The sequence below is a fragment of the Betta splendens genome, chromosome 10 (assembly GCF_900634795.4).
Source record: "Betta splendens chromosome 10, fBetSpl5.4, whole genome shotgun sequence".
In the NCBI taxonomy this organism is placed as follows: Eukaryota; Metazoa; Chordata; class Actinopteri; order Anabantiformes; family Osphronemidae; genus Betta; species Betta splendens.
Window position 1 is genome coordinate 12,729,153 of NC_040890.2, and position 12,275 is coordinate 12,741,427.

At 49.5% G+C, this 12,275-nt stretch overlaps 1 protein-coding gene across 4 annotated transcripts in view; it reads right to left on the reverse strand.

Moving 5' to 3' along the window:
• Window positions 1-12,275, reverse strand: part of mid2 (midline 2) — a 79,066-nt gene that overhangs the window by 40,918 nt on the left and 25,873 nt on the right. The window lies entirely within an intron of this gene.

Below are 12,275 nucleotides of genomic sequence, written 5' to 3' on the forward strand. Positions count from 1 at the left end.
TTTAAGTGGATAACCCTGCACGGCTGACAGTTACAATTTCACAAGGCCGTTCCAGGTCATTCCTGAAAGGCTGCCCTGCTCTGCCTCTGTGACAGAAGTTACTGATGACTCCGTTTAGAATTTAGTATGAATTAAAAGGTACTTTTCACCTCTGAGAAAGGGTTTGAACTTGTGTGACGGACCTCGGGGTACATGTAGATGATTAGAGTGGGTTCAGGGACTGACATTTCTTCCACGCGTCAAGTTCTTAATGAGAGGAGCCTGACTCTAGATGAAGAAAGTTAACAACACGACAACAACGTCACGACTCTGCCCTCCTGATCTATTTAATTACCCACAAAGGGGGAGATTGAATCAGCTGGGCCATTCACAGCCTATTTGTAATAACTTTATTAGGCTGTGACACCATCCAAACCTTGGAGTGTGCACTCAGCTGAACTGAACAGCACACATCCAGCAGCAAAGGCCCGGCTGAAGACAGCGCTGCATAAAGACAGACACGCGGCTCCGAGGCTCCAACTCATTTGCACTAACACGAGTCTCCTCCCTTCTGTTGCACCAGAAACGATGCCTCGACTGTGTGCTGCGTTCAAAGCAAACATGATCTGAGCGGCAGCTAAGTGCTCGAGAAAGACACTCAGCCGAAGAGAGGCGCGGCACGCAGGCGGCGCGTCGCCCCCAAAGTTCATTATCTGCAAATGCAATAAGTAACGGCTCGCGGCCAGTCGCGCAGAGAGCGCCTGATACAAGGCGATCGAGTTCTGTGCGTTTGTGAGGCGTGAAGTAAACATTTGAGTGATTCCTTAAATGAAAAAAAAAACTCTGTGTATGTGTCCACATGCAAATATTCACCTTGGCTGCTATTTATCAGCCGCTCTGGATGGTCGTTATCACAGAGTCAGGCCACGTCGGGGATAACGAGAGAGAAGGAGCCGGCTAACAATGGTTCTGCTTCATCAAACCGAGGTGGGTTCATTTTATCGCCACTGTTTCACAGACTTGATAACAAGAATCAAATGAATGGAGATAGCAGGCAAACAGGGTGTAGGGGAGCAATGTGGGCGTCTAAGGGCAGATTTCAACCCTCAAGGTCCAAATATGATGTAATGCTCCACAGAAACTGTTCACCATCACACTTGTATGTAACATGTAACTATAATTCACATCATTATGTGGTAAAACTCTTTAGAACCATATGAATGTTTTAAACCACTTCTTTCTACAATCCGTCTAATTTAATTTAAGGCAACAACTTGATTATTTTCAGGAGGAACAAGATTCTCCATGACTCACATCACTGCCGCGTCAAAACAAGTCATAGAGAGGAAACAAAGTTTTTCTTTACCTGTTCGAGAACCTCTCATTATGAAGAGCATAGATGATTTGAACCTTCCTTATAAAAACACAACAAAAAAACATAACCATATGAACAGAATAGCTTTTAGTGTCATCGTCATGCTGAAGGATTGTTGATCTGTCAGGAAAACTGTAGCAGAACAAGAAAATTTATCTATGCCCTAATTATTAAACCCATCCGTTCAATTTACAGTTGTCCAATTGACGCATTGACTGATTCAACAGCCTCATAATTCCCCACAGGACGGAGCTCAGCAGTGCTGCTTATGCTGATGTGTTTAACAGCGCCTGGTCTTATAATTAACACCAAGCTATAACGCGCCATCAACGGGTCCATTAAGCTTCAGCTATGTCACTCTGGGGAAACGGTGCCGGCGATGATGGGAGCCACAGAGGGACTGAGCCACCGGCTTCATGGTAAAGACAGGCGGACACACACACACACACACACACACACACACACACACACACACACACACACACACACACACACACACACACACACACACACACACACACACACAGATCTGTGCATTTACCACCACAAACTCTGTCTCGTTGTCTCTCTTCATCTGCCATTCCTGCTAAGGTGGAGTGCCCCATCTGGAAGGAGAACAGCGAACAGACGGAGGAAAAACACACACGTCACATATACACACAAATTCAAGCTGATGCCCACACACACGCACACCCACACATCTACACACACACCTGGACACATCTATACACACACACACCTACACACATCTACACACACGCACACACACAGGTACTCATTCTGATCTATTGTTGTGATGATTATCAAAGCCGCATCTTAGTAAAACACATGAAAAAAAACAAAACAAGATGTCACCAGTGATTCATTAGTCCGTCTGAAAAGAAGGCACAACTATACAAATCCTTTACACACACATGCACAATAGCATGACTTCTAATCTGCATTTTAGCTTCAAACATCCTTCCAAACCCACACAAGGTCACATCGTCGAGTGAGAGTCTTATTCTGTTCTTCAGAGAAAGAAAAGACAGCGTAGACAGAGGAAACTGTTTCAGAGCAATCAAGCAGCTAATTTGCTATTGTGAAGGTCAAATTACAAAGGTTACAACTGTTCTAGAATACATCAACATATGATTTGTAATTAATTATAACGACCTTTGCAAATAATCTACAGAGGAGACGTTTGTGGGACAAAGACAATTATCCTTAAACACCACACTATAAACAACCTTCTAGCAGAACCAGACTTGCACTGCAGAATCAAACAGAAACTTAACGGGCCTTGATGATGTTGGGATGAAGAAGCACCGGGTGAAACCACTCATCACACCTAGAGACCTCGGGACCTCGTCCCACTGCAGCCTGGTTTTGTTTAGTTCAGTGCTTCAGCAAAACAAGCTGCATTTGCATGTTTTTCACTTGTCTGTTTAACCGAAATCCATCCAGCCTTGAATTAAAGTTACTAAATGTCTTATTTATATATTTTACATCTTACTTTGATTTTTGCTCACATAATGTGACAAAAACAAAGACATAAATTGTCTTTTCTTCTTCGGAGTTGTTCACTTCAAAGATTCAAGCGATCAAAGCCAAATGTTACACTTCATGTGAAACCGGTGCTCCTGGGAGGGTCACATTAAACAGGCCTCAGCAGTAGACACGCATCCATCCACATGTGTGCACTACCTGAACACAAACACGCTAATGACAGACACCGGCCACTTCCTCGGCAGCGGAAACCTCCATCAGCTGCAACTGCTTCAATCCCAGCACCGTGACACTCCACAGGTCTGGTTTACTGTCAGACGGGCAGTTTAACTCCCCCACCACCTCCTCCCTACGTGTGGCTGGACTCTTTCCATTTCACTGCAGCCACAGTCTCATCACAATAAAAGAAGAGGAGCCGAAAATCACACAGTTGAGCTCCAACAGCTCAAAGCAGCGGTAAACAACGGCACCGGTGACATGTTTATCCCTGTGGTGTGTGTGTGTGTGTGTGTGTGTGTGTGTGTGTGTGTGTGTGTGTGTGTGTGTGTGTGTGTGTGTGTGAGGTCATTTGTTCATGGTTCATTTGTTCTGGGATGTTGTTGTTGTAGTTTTCTGTACATTTTGATTTGAAGCCATAGGCCGTGAGCCAGTTTAATGGAGTGAATGCAGAACGTGGCTGCTGGTTAACGCGCGGCGGTTTCATACGTCCCCCTTTCTGGCCAGTCGGCCTTTTATGAAAGCTCGTTGCTGTGTCAACTGGCAATAACAGCAAAACGCTGCTTCAGTGTGTTGGCCCCTGTTGGCTGTGGGTCTGAGGTCAGACCAATGCGTGGTGGCCAATCAAACACAAACGCTCTTCACCCGAAAAAGCCCAGAGCTGCTGTTATGCAGTAAACACTCTGCAAATACCTCCGAAGTGGCACAAGGTTAAACAGACTAATACCATATTGCTGCAGAGGCACGTTATTAATTAAAAAGCTGCCTGAAAGAAAACAGAAACTTGAAGCTGTTTTTTTCTTTTTTTAATGGAACAGGAAAAACTGCACAGACGTTGCACAACATGGCGGATTTATTTCCACCACTGGCTTCACGGGGCATTTGTCACTTAAACGAGGAGCCTTCATCCATTTGCCTGGGCGGTAACCGAACCCCACACCTGGGGCCGGCGTCTCTCTCTGAATCACAGAGCGGCTTCTAATTCAGTAAAAAAACATTCAAGTCATGAAAAAACACCTCAGGGCGTCGCGGTGCTGCGAATACTCTCATTAGTGACCGCGTTAGCGAACGCCGCTCTCAAGTCCCGTCCTGAAATGTGGCATTGATCCGAATGATCACAGCCGAGCGCCTGAACCAAAGGAGAAACGGGGCATTGTTTGAGTGGATTAAGAGACATTCACTCGTATTAGACGGCTGAGATCGCTGACAGCTTTTTGGAAGGCGCTTCATTTCGGCAGCTGGGGTTAAAAATACCCGCGAGCAGACGATACATGTCAGGACCAGGCACTGCTGAGCTTCGCCAGACGCCGGGACACGGCTGAGGTTTCAAAATAAGAGCCCTGCAGTTGAGTGGACGCACAGGAACCATGCGTGTGATTACAGACATGGAATCGGGCAGCGTGTTGGCTTGTATTGGGTTTCAGCTCAGACCTTGACAGGAGCCATGCATTTTTCTGGTCACTGTTCTCCTTCACCTTTTGCTCACATCTCCACTGCCCCCCCCTCCCTCCGTCCGTCAGGATTTCTTTTCCAGCTGTGCTGTCCCTCCTTCCCTCGGCAGCAGGCCTTAGGACACACTGGCTTCACCTCACATGTGATTCCTATTCATAGAAAGTAAACAGAAACACAGCCGAGCCGGTGTTCCCACCTCGCCGTTAGTGCAGCTGAGCTTAACCCACTCACTGCTTTCCAAACCAATTTCCCCTCAGTACCACACACTGCGCTTCGATTCCGCAGCTGATCTATTTTTACTGTTCTGACTTATTCGGTCACCATCCGACAGCCAAGGTCGGTCCAAACCAGTGAACGGAGGCAGCGGGCGCTCACATTTCCTCGTTACCAGTGCTGCTGTGGCTTCGGAAAAACAGGAGCTGGGACTCTGGGGGTCTCACTGTGCTGCAGCTGATCTCAGAGACAGTCCCAATATTACTGTATATAACAAATAACAGCACAACATAATGGATAATGATAATGATGTCTTTAATCTAAATGCTGGTGTATCATCGTCTTACTCATGTCTTTGTGCAGAACAGACACTAGGACTGGGTCCGGGAGCTGCAGCTACTATTCCCCAGTAGGTGTGAGAGTCCATTTGCATTGCGGTTGCTTGATTTAGATGCGTCTCTACCACTGAAGCGCATTAGCATTCACGGCCCGACCGGTGTTTGTTTGGTCTGTCCGCGTCCATGTGTTCCAGACCTAAACGACCGCGCTGATGCGTCTGCGCCCGTGCAGCTGCACGCTCCACAGCTGTGTTTGTGTGCGGCGTGATGGACAGGCCGACGCGACGCCACGAGGACGGGCGCTGAACAGTCAGTGCCTGTCGAGTGCACGGCCCCCGTTAATTGGCTTTGTGCACGCGAAGTGAAATGAGCTTTTCACCGGTGACAGTGAGAGGAGCACACGCCCGCTCCTTTACCTTCCACTTAACGCGTCTGCCTGTCGCAGCCTGTGTTTAATAAAGTTAATACTGCCGGGCGTCGTCTCGACAGCCCTCGGAGGCTCCTCTGCGGCGGTGGAGAGTCTTATCAGGCCTCCACACAGCGCTGCACAGCTTCCCGTGGCCCTGCTTCACTTCAAGTCCTCTGTCATTCGATTGCATCTGCTCAGGTGAGAACAGACCCTGCATCAGACAGGACAGCCTGTTAGATATCAAGACGTGGCTGAACAGCTGATGGGAGGAAAGTGAGAGACGACGTCCTCGGTCCTCACCCTCGGCCAAGTACCGCTCTGCTTCTATGTTTTCACTGACTACTACATCCATTTCTCCCTCAGTCCCAACACAACCTCCTTCTCTCTTTATCAATTTTGTTCACAATTGTGACATACACGTCCTAAGCCTCGATTTAGATTCTCACCCAAAAATAATAGTGACATTTTCAAAGCCACCTTATCTTGAAGGGGGTCCAAGAAGCCTGCGTGTCCACGATGGCATTTGAGAAAATCTGTATTACAACCATTATTTTAGAGCAGATTGATTCGCCTACATGCGTCGCAGGAACGCCGCGGCCATAAAATGAGGCGAGTGAAAACATCTATTGTCCCGCGTCGCACAAAAACAAGCTCCAGTGTGTCTGCGTTTGCATGAATGCGCCTGCGTGCATGTGTGAGCACAAAAGCACCGGACGAAGCTAATGGTTTATCCTTGACTGGAATTTTCTATAAATATGCTAATTTACTCGATATCGAGGTAAAACGCAATGCATCACATAAACGCCACTTTCTGCCTCCGAATAGTGGATCTCTGTGGAGAAATTGCATCCCGGGCTCCTTTACGCTTATAATAAAAGGACCAGCACGGAAACAATAGCGCCCTGTACGAAGACTGAAAAGTTCCCTCGCTCTGAGAAACAGCTGACATGTTGTTGGCGCCACGAATGATCAGGCGGTGGAAGGCGACATCCAACTCGTCAACAAGTTGCCAGTGGTGTCAGTGAATGACGTTGTCCGAGCCGGAGGGGAGAAGATACAGGCTTCATTACCAAGATGCGACTGCTTGTACGACAGCTGTGATTATTAAGGAACATGGCGGAGAGCGGACGGCGGCTCCTCGGCGCAACAAGCAGGGGTTCATTATGAGATTATCTCATTGTCTCGCAGCTATACGTTCATTCGGCTCGTGCGCAGCTCATTTAATGAGCCGGTGATGAGCTGGAGATAAAAGAGAGACTTCCTGTACTGTATCTGCCTCCATGGACAGTTGGCGCCAAGGCGGAACCATTCACACACCTGATACAACGCAAAGCCTGGTTGGTGCGGTTCTGTCTGAACCGATGATTCAGATTTTAAAACCTAGATGGATTTTTCCATCACAGCGCCTCATGGCGTCACCTTATGCTCTAGGACCCCGTGTGATAAATCTGTACATCGGCTGCTTTCGTCCAGAGGAGAGGGGAATTTGATTATAAGCATTAAATTAGCCCGGGCAGCAGCGAGCTGTCAGCAGGCGGAGCCGGCCTGACCAAAAGCTATTAAACGCAAGCTTCCTCCCTGAGAGCAGCTCTCACCTGGGGTCGAAGTCTGCACTGCGCCTCGCAGCCCTCTCCATCCAGGAGGGCCATTTATAACTGTAATAGATGGCGGCGCTAATACGGCAGGAGGCGATGGTGATGTGTTACAAGGCCTGTTACCAGTAATCCACGGCGATGAAAAAAAATGAACTCCAAAATAGATCACACACACACGCCCACTCAGAAAAATCCCACAGAGGGAGTGGGTGGGAGACCTCGCCACCAGCGTGACCCCGGGGAGGAGGTTCCTGTCCTCGCGCTCCCTCAAAGTCAGGCCTTTCTATTAATACCGCGCTGTAATGTGTGGCATTTCCTCCAGGGGGGACAGTGGGAGCCATTGTTTTCCTTGGCTGCCGTTGGATCGGCTCGGCACCGAAATGTCAGCGGTTTGCGCTCAATAAGCTTTATTTATTTGCTAATAAACATTCGCTTGTTCCTTTTGGAGATGGGAAATCGCATTATCGCCCGTGATGAAAAGACATTTTGTTTCATGACACAGTCAACGCGGCCAGACAGTCTGAGGGATTGGGGGTATTTTCTTCTATTAATGCGAGGCTTGCAGTAATAATGCGTACTGAGCTTCCAGGGAACCTCCCAACGCGGATCCTCGCCGAAACAATGATGTGCAACGCATGAGTCCAGATCAGATCAGTTCACTGGCAAAACGATGACGCTGCCGGCTCTCGAACGCTTCCCTAGAACCATCAGACAAACACCTCCCCTCCCCCCACCTCGCCGCAGCCCTGGAGCTGAAGCAGACACAAATCAATAGGTTGTTAGTTAAACAATAGCTGCCCAACGCTGCCAGCGCTTTAAAAATAGCCAATCCCCAGGACACGGCACAAGTAAAGAGAATAATTGTGAAGGTTAACAATGCTTCCCGCTGCATCAATATTGAACCCAGCCCACGGCCCGGAGGCTGGGAAATAAAGGGCCGCTCATCTGGAGGCGGGGTCACGTGCGCTCCTGCTCGCGTTGAAGGCCAGTGTGGACAAACTGGTCAGCCGGTCCCCATTTAGCGCCGGCGCTGCCGAACCAGAGGAATGGAAGCTGCTTTTAGGTAAAAGGTGCTTCCTGAAAAGCTGGCCGAGCGGCGGCGCAGGAGGCCGGTCCAGGAACGGAGCGTGGTTTCCTCCTGCTCCCTGCTCAGCGCAGAGATTAACCCTCCACCAGAATCCCAGCGAACATCCCTGAAGCTGCAGAATCTCTTTTCACGCCTCCTCCTGTTTACACCTACCCTCTCGATCTGTCTCTTTGTAGCCGTTCCTCTCGTCCTCTGCCCGGTCCCTGTATTTTTATCACATCCGGGCCTGCGCTGGCATCGCTGTGCTGAGTGAAGGTGCTGGTTAAAGCCAGGGCTCCGTTTAATAGACAGAATGGTGATGTTCAAGTTCATTTTGATGCACATTCGGCTTTTATAATAAGGCCTGATACTTCCAGACCTCACACTGAACCCATGGCGTCACACATCTAGACATTCCCATAACCACACAGTGCCAATATAAATCACTGAGTCTCATCCCTCCGTCTCCATGACTCCCGCGTCCCGGACCGAGAGGAGGAGCGGCCGCAGAGCTGGGCCTGATCGCGGCTGCCGGTGCCAGCAGCAGGTGAGGTCATGGGAAACACATGCGTGGCTGTGGGAGTGTTTCACACAGGCAGCTGGCCGTTAACTAGCACGTTGGGAGGCCGGGCCCTCAGCTGCTGCCGGGAGGCTGGAGGAGGGAGGGGGGGAGGAACCGCTCTCCCGCTCGCTGTCTGCAAGATTTATGGGACGTGGACCTGAACGCTTGCAGTTCTTTGTAGAGTCGGAGCGGCGTGACAGACAAAGACCGTGATCAAAGCTAATTTGTACAAATACTCTGAGGCCTCCGAGTACATTTATTCAGTGCAAGCTCAAACGGAGCAGGACGCGTCTCCGAAGCCGTATCAACATGCAGCTACGCCGTTTTAAAAAGGAGGTGATAAGATTTAAAGGGGCACAATTTTAAAGTCAATAGACTTAAGCTACAGCAGAAGACTGTGACCCAGTGCAAACCGATGGCTCCTGAAGTGATTCCACTTGTCTGGACATTGAGCCTTTACCCTCAGACTACACAGCCATTTAATGAAGTACATGTGTAACCAGGCCTGATTCCGTGACAGGTCTGTGGATGAAAGCCTGTAATTTGTTGCCTGTATTTTCCATGGGATTATTTATTTACTATGTTTATATGCTTCCACACTTTGGGATGACTCCAGGTCTACATCCTCTTTACTCACGTGAATTCATCTAGTTGTGCTGCAGCAGCAGAAGCCACATATTTAAGGCCAGCTCGGCATGTAGTGTATACACAGTACAGTATAAGTATTATGGCACCCAGGCCTGAGTCAGAGAGAAGCAAGAACTGAGCTAATGAGAGGATGGGAGTGAAAGATTCAATGAGGAGCTGCTGAATAAAATGACTATGAAGCTTAATGGTCCAGGTATTTTACCAGTTTGGAAAGAAATGTGAAAGGGGATCCGATATCAGAGCCCATCCCTGATCTTTACTGATGCCAAGTTAAAAGATTTGCACTTCTACGAGATGAGAGGGTTGGATGGAAAGAAAAGGCCGGTACAGGAAGAAATTGTTTGCCGTTTGTTTCCTCAGAGAAGACAAAATATTGCGAGCTTCGCTGCGAGATATTAGTCTGGAAGCTTAAAAATGAACTGCAGCCATCGTGGTCTCTGGTGCATTTAACAAATCAAAGTCTACTGATCCTTCCCTGACTGGAACAAACTGAACCTTAAACACACTGTAAGTTGAATATGTGAGCAGCTATAAACGCTAATCCAAAGACATGCAGAACACGCGGGTCCGGGCTCTCTGACCACAAAACATGTGTTTTTCCTCCATTCTGCCCGTGCTTGGCTTCCTACTGGAAACTGCTGTGAACCGGTTGACCACCTGGGTGCGACCGGTCGCTGGGCTTTAAAGGCACAGCCCGCAGCCTCGCAGCCGGTGCCGACGCACGCGCAGGAACCCGCACACGGTGAAAGGGGAAGATCAAAGGCGTGCGCAGACAAAGGCAGGAGGCCATGTGTCACACCGCGCATCCATCCTCATCCTCATCCTCGTCCTCACACTGCTCCTCGCTCGTTCCTCTCACAGGTTCTGATCTCTTTCACAGACTGTAAATGAATGCTTGCTGCGTTAGCCGTGTTAGCCGGGGAATTAGCAGCCCGCTCGTGTTGTGGAAACACTGACGAACGGAGGGACGAGGAGCTGAGGAGGTGCTGAGTCATGAAGCCAGCCACCAGCACACGTGCACGTTCTCCATGCACTGTAGCGCTGGCTGGTTCTGTGCCAACAGGAGCCGAGCCAACTTCAGGTCGTCTGTCTTTAAGTTTTTCCATTTGCTCGGTGCCACTTTGAATTAAATGTATGACTTATGTCACCTCTGAATGGAGGATAGGAAAGTTCTCTGCCTAACTGAGCTTATTCCTAAGCGGCTGAACTCTGGGATGTATTTTAAATTCTTCAAGGACTTCTGGAGACTGTAACACAGGTGAGGATTGCAGCAGAATGTATGAAGCAGTGAGCGCCTGCAGACGTCTTGATAAATCAGCTAAATGCCACTCGTCACTTAATGAAAAAACAGCCAGAGGTCAATCAGATGTATGTTTTAGATAATCAGACATGGGGGAAGTAAAGGTGATATGAAATCAGCTGCGTGGCTGCTGCTTTCTTCCACTTAGTGCTGTATTATTAACTCCCTCCTCAGCTGAAGCACTTACTGCACAAATATATAATCAACTGTATTTTTCCAGTGCACATTTTCCATGTCCAACACTTCTGCTGGCCACTGACTTGATGATTCTATTCAAACTGCCATGAACGAGGTCTCTGAGTTGTGACCTGACCCCGCGCGTCGCTGATGAGCTTCTGTTTTCTCTCGTGCCGTAGAAAGTGATGGGACGCGAGTGCCCGGCAAACAGGTGGAGAGCCGCTGTGGGGTGGAGTTGGATGGAACACACGAGTGATGAGTGGATGAGAGAGCGAGAGAGAGAGAGCGAGAGGGGGGGGGGGGGGGGGGGGGGGGGGGGGGGTATTTACTGGGAAGGGAGGAAGATCAGGAAGGAAGGAGGATGAGGGGGAGAGAGAGAGAGAGAGAGAGAGAGAGACCTTGGGCAGTCAGGAAGCAGCATGTATGGATTCTGAAGGTATAAGTGGCCGCCTGGAGCACTGAGTCTGCTCTCGTCTGCTTGAGATGGAAGCACACATGAGTGTGCTGGTGTGTAATTGGCCTGATGAGCCATGCTGGGTAATAGTATGAGACACGGCAGCTCCGGGAAATCTACTACTACAGAGCGCTTACAGTACAGGACGCGCGTGCGGCCTCGGCTTCACCTGACGGCGAGACGGCGGCGCCGAACGTAAAGCAGCCGCGCGCTCGCACTCGAGGTCAGACCTCGGATCAGTTGGACGCTCGGGCTGAATGATGAGCGGTGACACTCGCGCGCGCCGGACAACTTCACGCGCTTCAACATAATTTGACAGGGTATTAATTCTGAGGCGTACTTCGGCATCACTCAGTGGCAGATTTGCATGTGATTTTAATTCAGCGTGCTGCTGCAGATGCTGTGGAGCCTAAAAGGACTGGACTCCTAATAGCAGCTACAGTAAACACAGCACACTGCTGTTTGTGCCTACTTCCTGCAATAAACGATGAATAAGCAAAGGCACAGGAAGCGTTGAGCTACCAACCTAACCCTGTAGAGGAGGACAGGGTCATACGTGTTAATGATCATCCACATAAACAACGCAAGTCTGAATGTCCCATCACTCTAAAACAACGGTCTGCGACTCTGTGCGCAGCAGGGATGCCCAAACTACGGTCCGTTGCCATCCAGCGGTCTCACGCGAGTTGTATTTCACTGTTATTGACAGGGAATAATAAAATAATATCAAGCTTCACTTCCACTCGAGTACATCTACAAAAAGCCAGGTGAGCAGCGACAGGGATCTGTCCATGAACGTCCTAACGCACAGGCGAAGCCCGTCCGTGACGCACCAAATGTCTAAGTTCGGGCTCGTTACCAGCAGCCCGCCTCAGACGTGTTCGGGTGCGTTCGACCCGGGTCCATTCTGGGAAAAGCCTACGGCACAAAGCGTCGGGACGATCCCATACGCGCGGCGGAGACCGACGGCTTCTCCCGGCGGCGGCGCGTCCGGGCGCCGCTC